At 42.4% G+C, this 21,815-nt stretch overlaps 1 long non-coding RNA gene across 1 annotated transcript; it reads left to right on the plus strand.

The window, feature by feature from the left end:
* Window positions 1-1,976: 1,976 nt before the first annotated feature.
* LOC132976010 (uncharacterized) lies at window positions 1,977-4,774 on the plus strand. The gene is made up of 4 exons (XR_009673350.1): window positions 1,977-2,042; window positions 2,561-3,169; window positions 3,225-4,451; window positions 4,669-4,774. It is a non-coding gene; the product is annotated as an uncharacterized LOC132976010 (long non-coding RNA).
* The last annotated feature ends 17,041 nt before the right edge of the window (window positions 4,775-21,815 follow it).

The raw sequence follows: 21,815 nt of genomic DNA on the forward strand, positions 1-21,815 counted from the left end.
AAATAATTATTTTTAAATTTTTTACATTATATTCTATTTTACTGGACACTTTACACTGTTTACATATTCTATATTTAATATTTTGTACATTCAAATAATTATTTTTTAATTTTTTACATTATATTCTATTTTACTGGACACTGGACACTTTACACACTAACACTTTACACTGTTTACATTACTCTATATTTTATAATTTTTACATTCAAAGAATTATTTTTAATTTTTATTTTTTACATTATATTCTATTTTACTGTATATATGTGTATTAGTAATTTGAGTGTTTATTGCATGGCCTTGCGGAACAGTCCTTACATTTCACTGCACATCTGTATGAGCATGTGACAAATAAAAATCTTGAATCTTGAATCAAATTATAAAACACAACGACAAACAAAAAAACACAACGACAAATCACATAACACAACCACAAATTACAAAACACAACAACAAATAAAAAAACACAACGACAAATCACATAACACAACCACAAATTACAAAACACAACAACAAATAAGTAAACACAACCACAAAACACAACAATAAATAAGAAAACACAACGGCAAATCACATAACACAACAACAAATTACAAAACACAACAACAAATCACAAAACACAACCACAAATCAAAAAACGCAACAACAAATAAGAAAACACAACGACAAATAAGAAAACACAACAACAAATCACATAACACAACCACAAATTACAAAACACAACAACAAATCACAAAACACAACAACAAATTACAAAACAACAATAAATAAGAAAACACAATGGCAAATCACATAACACAACCACAAATTACAAAACACAACAACAAATTACAAAACACAACAACAAAACACAACCACAAATTACAAAACACAACCACAAATCAAAAAACACAACAACAAATAAGAAAACACAACGACAAATCACAACACAACCACAAATTACAAAACACAACCACAAATCACAAAACACAACAACAAATTACAAAACAACAATAAATAAGAAAACACAATGGCAAATCACATAACACAACCACAAATTACAAAACACAACAACAAATAAGAAAACACAACAACAAATCACAAAATACAACAACAAATTACATAACACAACAACAAATTACAAAACACAACCACAAATCACAAAACACAACAACAAATAAGAAAACACAACCACAAATAAGAAAACACAACCACAAATTACAAAACACAACAACAAATAAGAAAACACAACGACAAATCACAAAACACAACAACAAATTACAAAACACAACAACAAATAATTAAACACAACCACAAATTACAAAACACAACAACAAATCAAAAAACACAACAACAAATAAGAAAACACAACGACAAATCACATAACACAACCCCAAATTACAAAACACAACAACAAATCACAAAACACAACAACAAATAAGAAAACACAACAACAAATCACAAAACACAACCACAAATTACAAAACACAACCACAAATCACAAAACACAACAACTAATAACAAAACACAACGACAAATCACATAACACAACGCCAAATTACAAAACACAACCACAAATTACAAAACACAACCACAAATAACAAAACACAAACCAAAAACACAACAACAAATAAGAAAACACAACAACAAATTACAAAACACAACCACAAATAAGAAAACACAACGACAAATCACATAACACAACCCCAAATTACAAAACACAACAACAAATCACAAAACACAACCACAACAACAAATCACAAAACACAACCACAAATTACAAAACAAATCAAAAAACACAACAACAAATTACAAAACACAACCACAAATCAAAAAACACAACAACAAATCACAAAACACAAACACAAATAAAAAAACACAACAACAAATCACAAAACACAAACACAAATTACAAAACACAAAAACAAATAAAAAAACACAACAACAAATTACAAAACACAACCACAAATCAAAAAACACAACAACAAATAAGAAAACACAACAAATCAAAAAACACAACCACAAATTAAAAAACACAATGATATTAACTTTAACGGAAAAGGTAGGTGTAGTGGCAATTTCTTCTTGTGTGTCATATAAAAATTGTCACTTGTGTCATAGGAGCCAACCTGTTCGTTCCTGATGCGTGTCCACTTAAATATATTCACAGATCCGTTGTTTCACTTGATTTCTTATTTTATTCGTAATTCCACTTGTTTCCAGAACAGATCCAAAATGAATATATAAAAACTCATAACAAAAGGTCACGATCAAAAAACATTTGCTGCATGGCTCCTATACCTCCACCACAGTCCACAAACAAAAAACGATCTACTTTTTTCTCACCACCTGTGCGTCGCACCCAAATTAATTAACTCGGCTCCACCCATAACACAAAATACCTGCCAAAATATGCCCAAATAAATCCATTATTCACCATAAAGGTTTCTATGTCAAATCAAGTACTTTGCATAAATTAATACTTATTTCTTACAACTACAACACAAAATATACTCTATTAACACAAACTTAAACTATACTTCTGAAACTAAAGTTATCATGATTAAAATGGCCTCTACAGTAGGTACCTGCAGTCGACAAGGGTCGTCGCTGATTGGACGAACGCGATGTCCATCTTTTTAACCGGAAGTAAATGCTTCATACGCCTTTGGCAGAGAACTGTCAACAAAGTAAGCAGAGATTTAAAATTCATGATGTATTGCCCAAATTGTGGCAAAGAGCTCCCAGAAAATGTACGGCCGAACTTTTGCAGTGGTTGTGGCAAGAGGTTACAAGATTTTACATCCATTAAGAGTGATTGTATTATCCCCTGTGACTGCTGATAAACATTGTTTGACTCTGAGGCAGTCACTTACAGACCTGGGGCCCGTTTCTGAAAGAAGGTTGAACAAACCCTCAGTCTAACCCTGAGCTCTGAGTTGATTTACTCTCAGATGGGAAACTCTGAGTTTTTGGTTCCAGATCAGCAGATTTAAATTAGTTAAATCAACTCTGAGTAGGTTCACTTGGTGTTCAGCGCGTGCACCACGACGATAAAAAGCCAACATGAATGGAGCCCCGATACTACGATTTACCATGGCAATAGGTGACAAAAAAGAGATCCTCCTAATTTAACCATCTCGAAATACATCAATATCTTCATGTGGCCACAGGCTACGGCGAATATGAACAGGTTTTTAAGAAGGAAAAAAAAAGTAAAACTGCTGCAGCGCAGCGGCAAAGGAGAGAAAAGTGGTGTAAGAGAAAACAGCTGCTCGCGTCAGCACGTAAAGTCTATTAATTTAATATCTAATCAGAATTATAATATTGCAGGTCAAAACTGATGGAATGGTAGGCTATTAAACCTATACAATTTATTTTCATTAAGATGCAATCCAGCAGAAGAAAATCGACTTTTAAACAGCTCAAAATGAAATATAATAACATAATAGGCTCATATAGATTCATAGTTAACTTCATTCAGAGTTTATTTGAATGTGCATTAACTTTATCCTCAACATAAAGCTGTATTCACACACATAGGCTAAATGTCCTCTCACCTTTATCCTGTTTAGTTTAGAAATTAACCCTATTAACATCTCCCGACGTTAATGTAGCATAAGCTCTAATTCTCTGAGGAGTAATGCAGCCCCTTCTTACCGACTTAAAGACATGCCATGTTCGATAAAACAGTTTGTTTTATACGCTGTAGTAGGCTATTGCCATCCTAACATATCATATTAAAACAACCTGGATTTTTATTCAGACAAATGGTGAATCTTCACTAACACGGCGTGATACGGACTGAATGAAATAATGAGGAAATTAAATGGCATTTCTGGCTCTGAAAGAGGGAGGAGACCTAGAGAAACTCGGGGTTCATTGAAGAAAACCTGCTCCCGACCAGGTTAGGTTCACAGACTCAGTTACCATAGTAACTGACTCAGAGGTAAAGTAACCTCTCCCTCTGAAACAGGCTGGAGTTACCCCTCTTTCTCGGGTTTGAGTGACCTCCTCTTCTGAAACGGAATACCCAGAGTTTCCCTCATTTCAGGGTTAACTGACTCAGAGTTTACACAAAACCTTCTTTCAGAAACGGCCCCCTGATCTGTTAATGTATTTAGATGTTTTCAAACCTTGGAGACGGTTCACACTTCACGGTTCTTGTCCTGATTTTAGCTCCTTGTTTTTTATTTTGCTGTTTCTTTGTTTTCATGGCTTACTCTCATTCGAAAAAATACTATGACAGTGTATGTACTAACAAATATGATGTATTCTGCATTTTTTTCCAGCAACATATGTTGGTTTTCAATAAATAAAACAATACTTTATGATGGTAAAATACTGGTGTGTACAGATGTCAATTGTGTAATTTGTTGTGAATTCTTTAGCTTGTGACTTCTGTAGCATTAATGCACAGTATCTGCTGTTAACATGGCATACTATACAAGGAAACTGTCAACTAGATTTTCTATGTCGTGTAAATAGTGATATCAGTTCACACAGACTAAAATATTTTGTGCTTGCAAGAATTCCAGTTACCAAACCTGAAAATTGAAAGTACCACATTTGAGAATTTTGGTAGATCGTCCTTTTATTAACAATTAAAACCCTTTATGCCACTTACATGTCAGTTCACAATTAAGTCCAATCAGTAATGTATGGCCCTAAAGCCATCTCCTTCTAAAGCAGAAACATTTTTTCTCAGCTATATGTTTACTGTAACATGGAATATGTGGTAAGGGCTTCAGTATAGTCCATATCTATAGCCCAGCTATTTTGTGGCTGCTGTAATCCATTTGTTTCACAGCCTGTTGTAGATAATCCTGAATGTCTGGGTGTGACGGAGCGGCTCCGTCACACCCAGTCAGCGCACACGCCAACACACACGCTGACACACACTGACACACGTTGACACACACACATCCGCCAAACTTTTCCCTCTGCCAGTGCGCCTATAATCATTCAGTAAATCACACCATCATCCTCCTTTCCCTCTCAGTTTCATAGCGCGATTAAGGGTGCACACTTGGAAGTGCTATTTTTTGGATCACACATATATATATACAGATTCAGAGTGGTATTACCGTTGGTGCGTTGCATATGCGCTCCGCGGTGTCCCGTTGGTTACAAACAGAGGCGGCCCATTTCCGCATACTAAATAGGCGGATGGAGCGCGCATAGGTGATCACATGATTGATTGATTAATTAAATTTTTGTTTTGAAAGTTTCGCCACCAATACAGTACAGTGGTGGTACTAAAATAGGGATGAAAATGGGTAATTTAGGCGTGAGTGAACCATGTTAATTTAACAGAGTGTAAATTGCTCATTCATGGAATAATGTGTTTCTTTAAAAATGTTAGGCAATTTATAACGCCCAGTGGGAGGGGCTTGTTGTGTTTAAAAGAGAGCTGCTTGCTGCTTTCAAGCAGGCTAGGATGGTTACAGGGAAGGTAACATGTTACAGCGAGAGTTTATTTTTTTGGAAGTACAGTTTGTTTGCTGTTTGTTTGGATTTTGGATGACTTTTGTTTTGTAAATAGTGTAAATAGTCTAAACATCCTTTTTTTTCCTGTTTTTGCATTTTTGCATTTTTTGTAAATATCTATCACTGCACTTTGGGAGGCCGGCAAAAATAAAACCACTTCACTTACAGTCTGCGACTACGCCTGTTTTTAAGTTTCGGGTGGATTGCCAGAGAACCCCGTCACAAAGGTCACTAAAGGCCCAGTGTCTGCAGGTGAAGCAGGAGGAGAACTGGTGGCTATGATGAGAGACTTTTTGGCATCACAGCAAAGGAGAGAGGAGGGCCTGTTGGCAGAGATCCAAGGCCTGAGGGCTTCTCTTCCAGGGCCCGAGCAGCCTTATCAACCGGTGCCCCAGTCCCGACAGACTCTTGCACCACGGGGGCAGAACAGGCCAGCCCATGTCACAACTCCAAGTACAGCCACTGCGAGCAGCCCAAGATTCGAGCTGCCAACCCCAGCACCCCGGCGAGGACATCAGGATTCAGCAGCTGAGTATCCTTCTTTTCCGTCTCAGGATGCCAGCAGTCGACCTGAACAGCCGAGGCCAGAGTGGAGGCCCTACCAAGACCCCAAAATTCCACAATATCAGATGGGGGAAGACATTGAGAACTATCTGCTGAGATTTGAGCGAATTGCCAAGACCTGGAAATGGCCAGAGAGTGAGTGGGCCTGCCGCCTCGTTCCACTGCTGACTGGTAAGGCACTGGAGGCCTACACTGCGATGGATGAGGAGATGGCTCACTGCTACACTGACTTGAGAGCAGCCCTGCTCATAAAATTTGACATCTCTCCAGAGACGTACCGGCAGCAGTTCCGTGCCACCGCTGTGCCCTCTGGTGAGAACCCCACCGAGACCTACCACCACCTGAAGGGACTCTACCGACACTGGATCCAGCCCGAGCAGCACACCAAGGAGAAGATTGGGGAAGCCGTCGTCTTGGAGCAGCTACTCCGGGTACTTCCGACGGAGGTGAGGACCTGGGTGAAGGAGCACGAGCCAGTCGAGGGACTCTCAGCTGCCCGGCTGGCGCTACAGTACCTGAACGCCCGGAGAGGTGTACCAGCTCCACGTTTCACCAATGCACCAGCGCCACGTTTCACCAGTCTACCCCACCGACCAGCTTTCCAGCATCCGCAGTCACGGCCTACAAGGGGAGAGAGACACCAAGAACCTTCAGGTGACACTATCTCTGCCCCAAACCAACGAGGATCGGGTAAGGACCTTGTTTGCTTCTATTGCCAGCAGCCAGGCCACAAGGCTTCTGTGTGTCCCGTATGCAAAGCTAAGGTCACCGGCGCTTGTTATGCACCCCGGTCAGAAATGGGCCCCGAGGCTGACATGGAGGTGAAAACACGACATAAAACTGTTACCATCAGTGGTCAACGCGTGACAGCCCTGTTAGACTCAGGTAGCTACATGTCTCTGGTTAAAAGTGCTCTGGTGCCAGTAGGCAGTGTGAACTACAGCAGGCAGGCGGACATTTTGTGTGTTCATGGAGACAGGCACCTCTATCCCAAAACTGAACTAATGGTGATCATTGATGAACAATCTTACCTACTGACTGTTGGGGTTGTAGAGCATCTGCCTGTTGATGCCATCTTGGGTTGGGACTTGCCTGTGTTAATGGACTTGTTACAGGATAAAGAACTGTCAGAGCAAAGTGACTCTGGAAAAAAGGGAGAACTGAATGTGCAATTGTCTTGTCCTGTAATCACCAGAGCCCAAGCGAAAGCTGGTGTCCAACCACTCCCAGATCTCGACAGTAGTCTGTGTGAGGGTGGCACTAAGGGGCCAAGAAAATCCCGTCGCCAGCGACGCTTTGAGAAACAGCTAAAGCTAGCTCAACCAGACCGACAGATTGTGCTGTGTGATGACATGTGGAATGTGCCTGACAATATTTCAGTGTTACAAAGGGAAGATGCTACTTTGCAACCATTGTTTGCCAAAGTAGTCAAGGACACCAGTGGGGATTGTGTGGGGAAGGAGATGTTCATTGTTGACAATGATGTGCTGTATTGTGTTTGTAATGAAGACAAACGTCTTGTGATCCCAGCTAGTTGTAGGATCCTTGTCATACACCTAGCACACACACTCCCATGGGCAGGACACCTTGGTCGCCACAAAACCTACATCCGTGTCAGTTCACGTTTTTTTTGGCCTTCCATGTACACTGACATTCAGAAATATTGCACCACATGCCCTACATGCCAGAAAACATGCACTGCTCGCAAATCTGACCAAGCTTTTCTGCAGCCTCTCCCTGTCATCTCCACACCATTCCGCAGGATCGCCATGGACATCGTGGGCCCTCTGGTGAAAAGCAGCGGAGGTCATCAGTACATCCTGGTCATCTGTGATTATGCAACACGGTTTCCAGAGGCTTTTCCCCTTCGCACCATCGCTGCTCCAGCAGTAGTGCGTGCGTTGGTCCAGCTTTTCTCCAGGGTGGGAATACCAGACGAGATCCTCACTGATCAGGGGACCAACTTTACCTCCAGACTCATGCAGCTCCTCTATAAGCAGCTGGGCTGCAATCAAGACCACGCCGTATCACCCACAGACAGACGGTTTGGTTGAGAGATTTAACCAGACGCTGAAGAGGATGCTCCGGAAGTTTGTTGACGACACAGGGAAGGACTGGGATCGCTGGCTGCCATTCCTGCTGTTTGCATACCGGGAGGTTCCTCAAGCTTCGACAGGTTTTTCTCCGTTTGAGCTCCTGTATGGCTGGGATGTACAAGGACCCTTGGATCTACTTCGTAAGGGTTGGGAGGCTCCATCAACCACTACTAACGACAGAGGGGTGATCCAGTTTGTGCTGGAGATGAGGGAGCGACTCGTTAAATACCAGGAGGAGGCAGAGGTCAATCTGCGGGAGGCCCAGAAGAGTCAGAAGACTTGGTACAACCAACAGGCTCGAAATCGGGAGTTCCAGCCTGACCAGAAAGTTCTGCTGCTTCTTCCTTCATCCAACAGCAAGCTCCTGGCAAAATGGCAAGGCCCATACACCATCTCCCGCAAGATGGGCCCGGTCACCTATGAGGTTTACCATCCTGAGAAGAAACGACCGAAACAGACCTACCATGTCAACCTTCTCAAAGAGTGGAAGGAGCGACCAGTGGCTTCTACAGGGATGGCTTTGCTGGTAAGAGAAGTGGACCTTGAGGAAGAAGAACAGACGGGTCCAGAAACTCAAGCAACGCCTGTCTCTCCTGTATTGGTACATCTGGCCCCAGAACGAGCATCACAGCTTCTGCAGGTCTTCCAGGAGGCTTCTTCTCTGTTTGCTGCCAATCCAGGGAAAACCACTGTGGTTGAGCATGTCATCCGACTGAAAGAGGGACAAGCAATTCGCCAACGTCCCTACAGAGTCCCGCAAAATCTGGTGGAGAAACTGAAACAAGAGGTAGAAGAAATGCTCAGACTGGGTGTGATCGAGCCATCCAACTCCGAGTGGTGCAGTCCGGTGGTCATCGTCTTCAAAAAGGACGGGTCCCTCTGCATCTGCATTGACTTCAGGAAACTCAATTCAATCTCTCGGTTTGATGCCTACCCAATGCCAAGGATCGATGACCTGCTGGAACAGATTGGAGCAGCAAAGTTCATCACCACGTTGGACCTGTGTAAAGGGTACTGGCAAGTGCCCCTTGAAGAGTCGAGCCGACCGTACACAGCGTTCCGAACACCAGCTGGTCTCTTCCAGTTCACTGTGATGCCCTTCGGTCTTCATGGAGCTCCCGCCACCTTCCAGAGACTGATGGACAGAGTCCTCCAGGATTGTGGACATTGCAGCGCCGCCTATCTGGACGATGTGGTCATCTACAGCAATACCTGGGAACATCATCTACAACATCTGTCCCTGGTTCTTGGGAAAATCCAGCAGGCTGGGCTGACCCTCAATCCCTCAAAGTGTGAGTGGGCACGGCAAGAGACAAGGTACCTGGGTTACCTACTGGGCCGAGGAGAGGTGCGACCTCAAGTGGATAAGGTTGAAGCTATCCAGAAATGCCCTCGACCTCGCACCAAGAAGGATGTACGGTCTTTCCTGGGGTTGGCTGGCTGGTACAGGAGATTTGTGCCCCAATTTGCAACGATTGCTGCACCGATCATGGCACTCACCAGCAAGGACCAGAGAAATCCTGTTACCTGGTCAGATGACTGTGAAACAGCTTTCAGCACCCTGAAAGCCCACCTGTGCTCTTCCCCTGTTCTCAAAAGTCCAGACTTCAACCGACGATTCCTGGTACAGGTGGATGCCTCTGCAGTTGGTCTTGGAGCAGTTCTGGCCCAAGGAGATCCAGGAGAAGAGCATCCAATTCTGTACCTGAGCCGCAAGCTTCAGCCACGTGAGACCAGGTATTCCACGGTGGAGAAGGAGGGCCTGGCCATTAAGTGGGGATTGGAAAGTCTGCGGTACTATCGACTTGGACGGGAGTTTGATCTTGAAACGGACCACAGAGCTCTGACCTGGATCAACTCAATGAAGGACCACAACAGTCGCCTGACCAGATGGTATCTTTCACTCCAGCCATTCAAGTTCACCATCCGACACCGATCGGGAAAGTCCAATGTGGTGGCTGACTACCTTTCCAGGTTGCTGCACATCGTCAACCTCCGGGAGGAGGGGATGATGTGACGGAGCGGCTCCGTCACTGACTGCAGTCAGCGCACACGCCAACACACACGCTGACACACAATGACACACGCTGACACACACACATCCGCCAAACTTTTCCCTCTGCCAGTGCGCCTATAATCATTCAGTAGCGCGATTAAGGGTGCACACTTGGAAGTGCTATTTTTTGGATCACACATATATATATATATATATATATATATATACAGATTCAGAGTGGTATTACCGTTGGTGCGTTGCATATGCGCTCCGCGGTGTCCCGTTGGTTACAAACAGAGGCGGCCCATTTCCGCATACTAAATAGGCGGATGGAGTGCGCATAGGTGATCACATGATTGATTGATTAATTAAATATTTGTTTTGAAAGTATCGCCACCAATACAGTACAGTGGTGGTACTAAAATATGGATGAGAATGGGTAATTTAGGGGTGAGTGAACCATGTTAATTTAACAGAGTGTAAATTGCTCATTCATGGAATAATGTGTTTCTTTAAAAATGTTAGGCAATTTATAACGCCCAGTGGGAGGGGCTTGTTGTGTTTAAAAGAGCTGCTTTCAAGCAGGCTAGGATGGTTACAGGGAAGGTAACATGTTACAGCGAGAGTTTATTTTTTTGAAAGTACAGTTTGTTTGCTGTTTGTTTGGATTTTGTTTTTGGACGACTTTTGTTTTGTAAATAGTGTAAATAGTCTAAACATCCTTTTTTTTTTCCTGTTTTTGCATTTTTGCATTTTTTGTAAATATCTATCACTGCACTTTGGGAGGCCGGCAAAAATAAAACCACTTCACTTACAGTCTGCGACTACGCCTGTTTTTAAGTTTCGGGTGGATTGCCAGAGGACCCCGTCACACTGGGTCACCGCATGAATCAATTGTTTGCCTGGCCTCCGGAAACACATTTAGTTCCCTGTCTTCAACAGCAAATCCACAGTCCCTTGAAACAAACCTGCAAATTCAGACAATTATAGAATTATGAAAGGGTTTTTACCAAGATATTAGAAATGTATTTTGAAATGGCCATTGTTAACAAGATGTGTTTGCTTGTTGATACAGAAATGTGAAAGGCAGGACAACTAGCCTATAAATTATATTAAATACTATAATTTACAAAAATATACAATAATCCAAATGTAGTTACCATAACGAGTGCAGTGCAATTTGTTATAATACAATATTCAGTTTATGATCATTTAACTCTGAGTTGATGTGGATTACCTGTGAGGCAACAAATAGAGTTCATTTGGAATCTCTCCAGGACATGAGGCAAGTCTGGATGGTCGAATCCTGTGCTTGTTCCAGAGGTCCGTACATTCATCCGGGTCTTTCTGCAGAACATTACTGAAGCAGAATCTCAGTAAGCACTGGTGTTCATGGCAACCGTTGAAGTGTATCCAGAGAATAATCCAGAGGGCTGAGATGAGGAATGTTATCAGCATTTTAAAGAGTGGTCTGAAAAAAATAATTCATAATAGTCACCACTTCTCATTTTGATCTGATCACTAGGCAATACATAGTTACATACCTTCCCCTTCTGAAAAAGGACCATCATGACTCGATACGCTGATTCCCTGTTGATGAGCCGTAACTGTGGCTTGATGAGCCTCCATAGTAGTCCGTATGTGCATGGCGGCGGGCACATTGTATTGCTGCCATTGTCCCATTTTCTGTTCCGAAGTCAGTTCTTAATCTCATTGGGATCACACCAACACTTTTAATATACAATTAATATAATTGTGCGAGATGACAGATGGGTTGTTGTTAGTATTTCCACAAACAAGCCACATTATTCTTCTCGAAAAGCCATCTATACATCCTGAGAGGGCCGATCCAAAGGGTTTCAGTTTGTCATAGCCATCTGCATGCCATATGTAGTTCAGACTCATGGAATGATACGTGCGTCTTGTAAACCTCCGGCGTGTTCTCAAAGCCGTCCCATGTGGATTTAGTTGTTTCGACAAGCTCATTACTACTTCTCGTTTCACATGTAGTTTGTGTTTTTGTTGAAGAACTTGCCACATAGTCTGATAGCCGAAGAGTTGCCCTGCAGCTCAGTCTGTCGTCTCACCTCGGCTAGTGGAGAATAGTTCCGTCGTCTGTACAAACCTGCTTCTTTTAAACGTGTCTTTAGCGTACGGATATTTGAATGTTGTGATAGATTGACAGCATATCCAATATCACCTCATATGTATGGCCTGCATCAAAATATTCTCTGAGAGTAGAGACTAGAGTCTGATTCTCCGGTTTCGTTCATGTTTTGAAATCAACTCTCGGAAGCAGCATGCTTCCGGTTAAAAAGACGGACATTGCATTTGTCCAATCAGTGATACCAGGTACCTACCTTTTCCGTTAAAGTTAATGTCATTGTGTTTTCTTATTTGTCGTTGTGTTTTTTGATTTGTCGTTGTGTTTTCTTGTTTTGTGATTTGTTGTTTTGTAATTTGTTGTTGTTGTGATTTGTCGTTGTGTTTTTTGATTTGTTGTTGTGTTTTTTGATTTGTTGTATTTTCTTATTTGTGGTTGTGTTTTTTGAGTTGTTGTTGTGTTTTCTTATTTTCAGAATATTGTCAATATTGGAGCAGAGAGTATCTGTGTTGATGTCCTTTATATTCCGAAATGAGATGGAGACTTGATTGCAGAGAGGCAAAGTGCAGCATTGAATGAAAGGAGGAAATGGTCAGTTACATGGTGGAGTTCATCAGCTGTGCAGTTGGAGGGGGTGAGACCAGAACAACAGATTAAGTCTAGAGTATGACCTTTTGTGTGTGTCGGAAAATCTATGTATTGATGGAATCCAAAACTCTCCAGGCATGATGAAAAGTCTCTGTTAAGAGGCAGATTGCTATTGTCCATGTGTATATTAAAGTCCCCCAACAATATTACATTTGGTGAAAGAGTAGATAAATGGGTGAGTAGAGTGGCAAAGTCATTTAAGAAGTTACTGTGTGGCTTAGGGGGGCGGTAGAGTGTAGCAACAATGGTGGGAGTGGGTCCAGGCAGTTTAAATACAACACGTTTTACAACGTTAGTCCGACATAAACTACAAACACTGAGAGTTTCGTCTTTTTTACAATACTTACTCATTCGGGTTTGAATAAACAGGGTTTAAGTCATGCCAGCTAGGTAAAGGGACGCCAGTGGTCCGCCATGTTTGTTTACAGTGATGTCACGAGACTGGTCCAACTACAGAACCGAGGGAGATAGAAGAGACTCACCTGTCAGCACATCAGCTTATAAAAGATGTATGTTTTATTCCTTCTAAAGGTAGGGAGCCCTTGAAGTCTCAAAAAGTAAAGAAACTTATCGTATACACATCTATCTTTATTCCTTCACTGTCGAGTTGTTTTTCCATGTACTCTAATTCTGTCTCTAATAGTTGTTGAGATAAAATAAATTAAATGCTTGGACGGACTTCCTGCTGGAGTAAGATTATTTTAAATTTCAGTGACTTTATTTCATTAATCATTTGGAGTCCAAACTAAAAGTTCTGTGTTACATATTCTGAACTTATTTTCAGCTGGAAAACAGATTCTGAAGAACAATGACAACATGTAGTGACATGAAACACACTGCTGGGCCAACAGCTTGCAGGACGCTAGCCTCCTCGATCGACAACGCTACTGTGACGGAACGGCTCCGTCACTGACTGCAGTCAGCACACACACCAACACACACGCTGACACACGCTGACACACACACATCCGCCAAACTTGTCCCTCTGCCAGTGCGCCTATAATCATTCAGTAAATCACACCATCATCCTCCTTTCCCTCTCAGTTTCATAGCGCGATTAAGGGTGCACACTTGGAAGTGCTATTTTTGGTATCACACATATACTGTATATACAGATTCAGAGTGGTATTACCGTTGGTGCGTTGCATATGCGCTCTGCGGTGTCCCGTTTGTTCCAAACAGAGGCGGCCCATTTCCGCATACTAAATAGGCGGATGGAGCACGCATAGGTGATCACATGATTGATTGATTAATTAAATGTTTGTTTTGAAAGTATCGCCACCAATACAGTACAGTGGTGGTACTAAAATATGGATGAGAATGGGTAATTTAGGGGTGAGTGAACCATGTTAATTTAACAGAGTGTAAATTGCTCATTCATGAAATAATGTGTTTCTTAAATGTTAGGCAATTTATAACGCCCAGTGGGAGGGGCTTGTTGTGTTTAAAAGAGAGCTGCTTGCTGCTTTCAAGGAGTCTAGGATGGTTTGTTTGCTGAGTTCTGTGGATTTTGTTTTTGGACGACTTTTGTTTGGTAAATAGTGTAAATAGTCTAAACACCATTTTTTCCTGTTTTTGCATTTTTGTAAATATCTATCACTGCACTTTGGGAGGCTGGCAAAAATAAAAACACTTCACTTACAGTCTGCGACTACGCCTGTTTTTGGGTGGATTGAAAGAGAACCCCGTCACAGCTACTTAATGCCCATAAATAGGTTTGAATGAAGAGGGTCTGGGGGTTTAGTGACGCTTTAACCATCTTCTCTCTGATGACAGACGACCATCTGACTGACGACTGACTGGTTTCTTCTTTAGGTTTCTACGTTTTGTTGTTGTGATCTTTTTCTCCCAGGGTTTTTTTCTTTTTATTCAGCTGTAAGATCAGAACCAGAACTAAGCTTACCATGTATTTTTTTTAGATTTAAAGCTGGAAGGATAGCCTCTCTTTAACCCTGCCCCTCTTTGTTCTTCTCTTGTTCATTTAAGTTCATTTAAAGTTCATTTAAATTATTTAAGGAAGTTTTCACTGAGCCTGAAATTATCCAATCACAGCTTTGGATTCTCTTGATTATATCTCTGACTTTACTTTTTTTTCCTCCTGACCTCCTCCTCCTCCTCTTCCTCCTCCTCTTCTTCCTCATCCTCCTCCTCCTCCTCTTCTTCTTCTCTCCTCTTTCTCCTCCCCCTCCTCCTCCTCCTCCTCCTCCTCCTCCTCTTCCTCCCCCTCCTGCCTCTCTCTCTGTATGACAAACTCCAAACAGGGCGAGCCCTGCTTCTACGTGATTGGACGCACTGAGAATTTGCGGTTGGTAACTTTCTCTGATCTTCACTGAGCCTCATCCCTTTCTTCTTCATGTGTTCCTGTAGCTGCTCCACCTGTAGATGGTTCCACAACATTTAAATCATCAGCTAGAGAAACTTGTGCCTTGTGTTTATTTCAAATGAAGCAAAGTTTTATTGTGGTGTTAAAAAGCTGCAGAGTTATGAGTCTCAGATTTTAGTTTTGAATAAAAACAAATTTAATGTGAGAGAGGTCAGCGTCGTTTTTCTGCAGAAGAAAGTAAACAGCGGCACCTGGTGGTTGTCTGAGGAACTGCAGCTCATTCTATTTCTCTTTCTGCCCTTCAGGCCCTGAGGAAGGAGCCCTCTCCCCCTTCTCCTCCTCACACAGAGGAGCAGGATGCAGACACAGTAACCATGACAACCGCCTCCTTCAGCCAGCACAGGGGAGGAGGCGATGGTACAGCAGGAGGAGGAGGAGGAGAGAGCAGGAGGAGGACGAGGAGAGAGTGTGTAAACAAAAGAAGAACAGGAGGAGGAGGGGGAGGGTTAGGGCCTCCTGATCTGGACCTGGACCTAGTGGAGGAGGAGGCAAGGGAGGAGGGGAGGAGGAGGGAGGAGAGGAGGAGGAGGAGGAGAAGAAGGAGAAGAAGAAGTCAGACAGTCAAGCAGAAGGAGAAGAAGGAGAACCAGAGGGAGCAGGGGAAGAGGAGTAAGAGCCAGCCACAGTGCCCCTTCATGGGACATGACGCTGCCGGAGGAGAGGTCGGAGGTGGAGGAGTCCGGAGGGAGAGCCAAGGAGAGGAGGAGGAGGAGGAGAAGAAGTCAGACAGTCAAGCAGAAGGAGAAGAAGGAGAACCAGAGGGAGCAGGGGAAGAGGAGTAAGAGCCAGAGCGAGACAAAAAGCAGGAGGAGAGTGATGGAGGCTGACCCGGAGGAGGAGAGAGAACACAGCACCACCGGCAACGGCAAGCATTCTGAGCGTTTTCCTTCCTTATGCCGATGAGTGACGAAGACGAGCGACAGCCCCTCTCTGACAGCAAATCGGCAGCCAGTTTCTCAGAGGTCAGCCTATCGGCAGCGAGCATCGCCACCGTAGGCTGGAGGGAGGATTCCGACTGGGGGAGAGGAGAATCACCATGGCAACAGGGGAACACCCCCGGCCCGTGGCTGAAGCCGACGTCGCAGAAACTGACGCAGGTTCTGGCTGGCAGTCTGCTCAGTGGGCGGGAACTAGTGGGCAGAGAAGATGTTCTCTTTTTTTTAAATCGGCTATATAAGGGCTTTTCGGCCAAGGCAGAGAGAAGGCAGACCTTTCCTTCTACAGTTTTTGTACCATATGCCTTTGTAAAATATGTCTTGATTTTCTTGGAGGACCTTGAAAGCCACAGAGAGAGACGTCCCACCAGCTCGCTCAGGAAGCTGTTTGAGGGACTGAGCTGGTGAAGAAATGGTCTCTGTTTGCAGAAAGGCCGCCCCAAAAGTGGACTACATAGAAGTACCCAAACAATGAAGAGAGAATTTCAACGATAAGACAAAACTGCAGACATAATGTTGTCTTTCTATCTGTATTTGTTGAGGTGGTTTTTAAGCAGCTGTGATTCCACCTCAGTATCCACATCAACATCTTTTCCGTCTCGTCTGAACTGTGTGCCATTCTGGGGGGCCTTCGGCCAGCTGAGAGATGACCCGCCTCTGCCTGCTTCTGATTGGACGACGGACAATTTCTGTTTTATGCGGTTGGGTTTTGAGACCTCTCATTGGCCAATGACGTAACAGCGGCACACAGAGCCACCTAGTTAACAAACTGTTTTTTTTATACCCATAATGCCTCGGTGCATCCTGGAACCTGTATCATGAAGCCATATTAGAGTTGAATCGAGCTTCACATTCTGGTATAACAACACTGGTTCACTTTAACCAGCGCAAGTTGTCATTGTGACCATGTTTTATCACCATGGTAACAGTTGCTAACCTTCTCCTGAGCAGCCGGTTAACATCCTGACCACTGACCAATCAGCATCCATCCTACAGCATCCTTACAGGGACAAAAAGTACGGAGTCTACTGTAGAGAAATCGTTTTTAAAGCGACAGGAGGAATCATGCTAACTCGATAGCAAACAGTCCCGCTATCTTAGTTTGGTTGCAGCTTTATTTTCACTCTCTCTCTTTCTGTTGAATGAAATGTCAGAAGAGAAAAATAATTAATGAGAAAAGTAGAGCGAGCTCCGTGCGGAATAAGAAGTTGTGTTCAAACTAGACGATGATGGAGGAAGCAAATATGTTGCAAAGACTCAGGAGTGAGTGCTGCAGGCTGAAAAAACGTTGTGTGTGTGTGTGTGTGTGTGTGTGTGTGTGTGTGTGTTTGTGTGTGTGTGTGTGAGACTAAACCTCGCCCACCTGTGAGGGTGCCGTGTGTGATTCTGTAACCAGAGCATGTGAATATCACTGGAATTATTTTTTTATTTTCATAAACATGTAAAGGCTCAATGATGTTATTATTATTCATATTATTGTTATTAGAGATTAAATGGAGATGAACTGATTTGCCTGCTTGCTTGTAAAAAAGAAAAAAATATAATAATTTAATCCTGATGATGTAACAGAGCCACACACACACACACACACACACACACACACACACACACACACACACACACAGTTCAGGTCCGGTTGTGGTCCTGTTGGCTGTCAATAACCATAACATCGCCATGGCAACCTGGCTGACAAGGATGCCCTGTTTCTATAGCAACAGCCATGGAGGAGCAGGCGTCGACCTGCGGCTCCGATCATCAAAGTGCCTCGTTTTATTTCAGCCTCCGTCTGCACAGGGAACGCCGCCATGACACATCACATCACTTCCTGTTCACACCATGTCAGCACTTTGGGACCCTGTTTTTGATTAACAATAGAACTGAAGATCTGACTCGATGGATCATTAAATTAACAGATCGTATCGTTTTAAATCTCGTGCTGTCAGAGAACATATTGACGACCTTAATTTAGAAAATCGATGGTTGTAGCTGCTTCTTAAATGCTAACAGAAGATGTTTTTATATTTTACATTTTAAGACATTTCCCGTCATCGTGTTCCTGAACTTCAGTCCGGATCCGCCCTCTGCTGGGATCAGGACGATCCACCTGATTCTACCTGAGTACGTAATCTTTTGACCACCCCAATTTCTAGATTTCATCCAATCAGATTTCTTTAAACCCCCGACCCCCGTGTACCACCAGCGTCCCTCATTCATCAGATCGATAATTAAAGATGTAGCGTAATTAAATTATTAAGATGCTATTTCTTTATTTAACCTCGGATTTAAGAAGGGCACCACTTCCTGTTTAAAGGAAGAAAATAACTTTAATGGTATAAGTTAATTAATTAATCAGTCAGTTTCATATCTTGAAAGAAGCAAGTTCTGGAAATGTTAAGAAAACACACAAAGTCCTGAATTTTATGTGTAAAATTTAATATAAAAAGGGGTAAACAATGAGGTATAGATGAAAAAGATAAAGAATATGATTATTATGATCAGGATAATGCAATTATAATGTATGGTGACATTATATATTTAGTAATGAGATAAGACGCAGTATTGTTTGAATGACTTTGAAGTGTCTTAAATATCTAGGACAGAGATATTATAATGATCTTTAAGTGTATACTGCACACATCTGTTAAAGGGGTTTCCTTCAGTGGAATGGTTGTTTAGAGGTGTTGTTCGCAGGATGAGTGATGAGTGTCAGGAAATGCCAAGATCAAAGCTAGGATCCCCCACAGTGGAATGTGAACAAATGGACCCTTATGTCCAGAGGGTTGCCCAGGGACATCTGGACAGGAGATTGTATCTGTGACCTGTGTTGTCCTTTGAAGTTTATGACATACATATGTCTAAGACAGAAACCCCTGCAGTTAAAGTAAGAGGGGTTGTCCTAAAAAACAAACAGATGTCCTCATGTGTCCTGTGACATTGTGTATAAATAGCATTCTCAGTGTATGAGATCGATATTGGCTTCTTGTCTCTCCTGAGCAGACGTGTTCAGTGATTCTGTATCTTGTTAATAAACAATTTTGTTTGAAAGCAAGTCAGTCTCAACGGCGAATTTCTTCATCATCCAACATATCATCAACAACGGAAATCCACATCAACTTAATCAGAAAATGGTCAAAAAGGAAAAAGTTGATAAACAAATTTTGGGATTCTATTTGGATTTAAAGGAGAGCTCTGAATAGACATGACTCATTAATCTTCCAACACCCCTTGCCACCAGCAGTCTTACTGTGAGATGTGTTCGATTGAACTCCGCTGGCTGGTCCCGCGTTTCAATCTCTGGCTAGCGGTTCTTTTCAGGCCCAGAGAGGTCCACGGGCCAGATTAGACGCTCTTGCTCCATGCAGCTGGGATGGAGATTGTACGTCGGTTCAGCCGTCGTCTCAGAAGCTCCAAGAGGATCCAACAGGGAAAAAAGTATTAAAGAGTCTTTTGATACGTCGATTTGCAAAGACTTTAGAGAAGAAAGTTCAAAAGACTTGCTTGAGCCAGAAAGAATTGATGTTTCCAAAAATTGTGCGTGAAAAAAAAAGTTCGGCAGAGTCGTCTCTATGGCACAAAAAATAAGTGATTCCTAAGTCCGAAGAGAAGCGAGCAAGAGCTGAAGCTCTAAACTTCAACAAACCAAAAAAAAACTAAAAACCAAAACTGGAGATCTGAGCTCAGTGTGAACTCTTATCACCTGGATGGGAGGAGGGGGGTCTGCAGGAGAAGAAGGGGGCCGTCCACGGGTGACTCCCATTCTGACCAGAGGACAATTGTTTAAACTAAATCGAGTTTACTCAGTAAGATTAAGAATAAGAATCTAAACATATATACGTCACCATACATTCATTTTGATATTATTTCTATCAGATCCACGTTGATGTAGGTTCACGTCATATATTTAGACAACCATTTCTATCAGATTCATGTTGAGATGAAAATCACACCATCTGGGAACATCCTCAGTTAATCCCAGCCTGTAGGTGAACAAAACCATGTTATACAGTCAGCATTCTTAATAAGATATATTAATAAAGTAGGAAAAGAAATTGGTGTCTTTAAATAACACCTTCTATATCTAATATCAAAGAGTATGCTTTATAACACGTCTAAATGTATAATTATGAAGGTTACGTATTCATGGATATTCTAACACTAGATGGCAATAGCGCTCCACGTCAAATTCCTATTAAAGATAATATAACTCTTATTCCTGTTCTGAAGATCAGATTTTGAGTTTAAAAAGATGATTATAATACATTCAATGTGACAATTACAAATATCTAGACGAAGAAAGACATAAATGTTCATTTGATGCAGAATTGAACGCTGTGGTTTAATCAGTTCTTCAGCAGTCCTTCAACAGATGGTCAATTTTACGACTTTGCAGAGACTGGTTTCGGTCATAGTTCATGTCTTTGGGGTCAATTCGTAGATAGCAGAGTGTTCTGTTTCCGCTCGATTGTTTATTCCAGGTGTTGTAAAAGTTCATAATATCCTGTCTGAGAGGGAGACTTAAGTCATTGATCAGTTCTTTTGTTTCTTGGTACAAAGTAACCCAGATGTTAATCCACAGGTTGTAAAACGTGGCTGCTGATAACGGCTACAAAGACGATCAGTTTCAGGGTCGATGCAGAAAACATCCATCACATCATGTTGTGACGAATCAAACATTATTTCACCGTCTGTCTGTCACCTTCTCAGTTACACTACATCTCCCACAAACCTTTGCGCTGCCTTTTAGCCCCTCAGCCCTGCGCTCTCTATAGAGCATTATGATCTTTGTTGCTTTAATAAAACTTTAAACTGAGCTGTGAACAGTCAGCTGACTGCAGCTGTCTCGTGTCGTCTCACTGTTTACATGTCTGTCTCGATGAGTTTGTCATAAACTTCTAGTTTAAATCATTAATGACTGCATATTCAAATGGACAGAGCCTCTCCGTCTCCTCCCGTTGTGAAACCAAAACACACCAAGATGGCCGCCGACCTGTTTAGCTGGTGACGTCCTTTGTAGCGAAGACACATGCAGAAGGCAGCCGATTGGTGGAGTCTCAGTAGTGCCCCGCCCCTTCCTCTAACCATAACACACTTCCTGCTAAAAGGTCAAAGGTCGCTCAGGTGGAATCAGTCCACAGCAGAACAGATTCTTGTGTCCGTTAGTAGCAGACACTCGTGGTTATTTAAACTTTAACGGCTCTTTTGCGCTTCGAGCTGCAATCACCGGTGTCCTGCATTGTTGTGTTAGCATGCTAATGTTAGCGCTCTTTAGTTAGCTCGTAGCTTCACATTGCATGTAAACTGACACAGAATGAGCGTGATCTAAAAACTCTTACTAACATCCAAATAATCAGTGAGTATGTTCTTCTTCTTCTCTCTAGTCCTTGACTAAAACAGCTTTTATACACAAGGGGAGGAGCCGGCTGTCCCGTCCATGTAAACACGGCTCTCACAACAACACAGCCAGCGGGACTTGAGCTTCTCACTCATTGTAGACAGTCATGACTCAGAGACACATTTACACAGGATAGACTGGATTTATGATATATTTATGTGGAACATGTCGCATATTCTTCCTCTTAAAAATGAAAATCTGTCCATCACCTCACATAGAAACAACCTCAGG

This window comes from Labrus mixtus, chromosome 6 (genome assembly GCF_963584025.1).
Source record: "Labrus mixtus chromosome 6, fLabMix1.1, whole genome shotgun sequence".
NCBI lineage: Eukaryota > Metazoa > Chordata > Actinopteri > Labriformes > Labridae > Labrus > Labrus mixtus.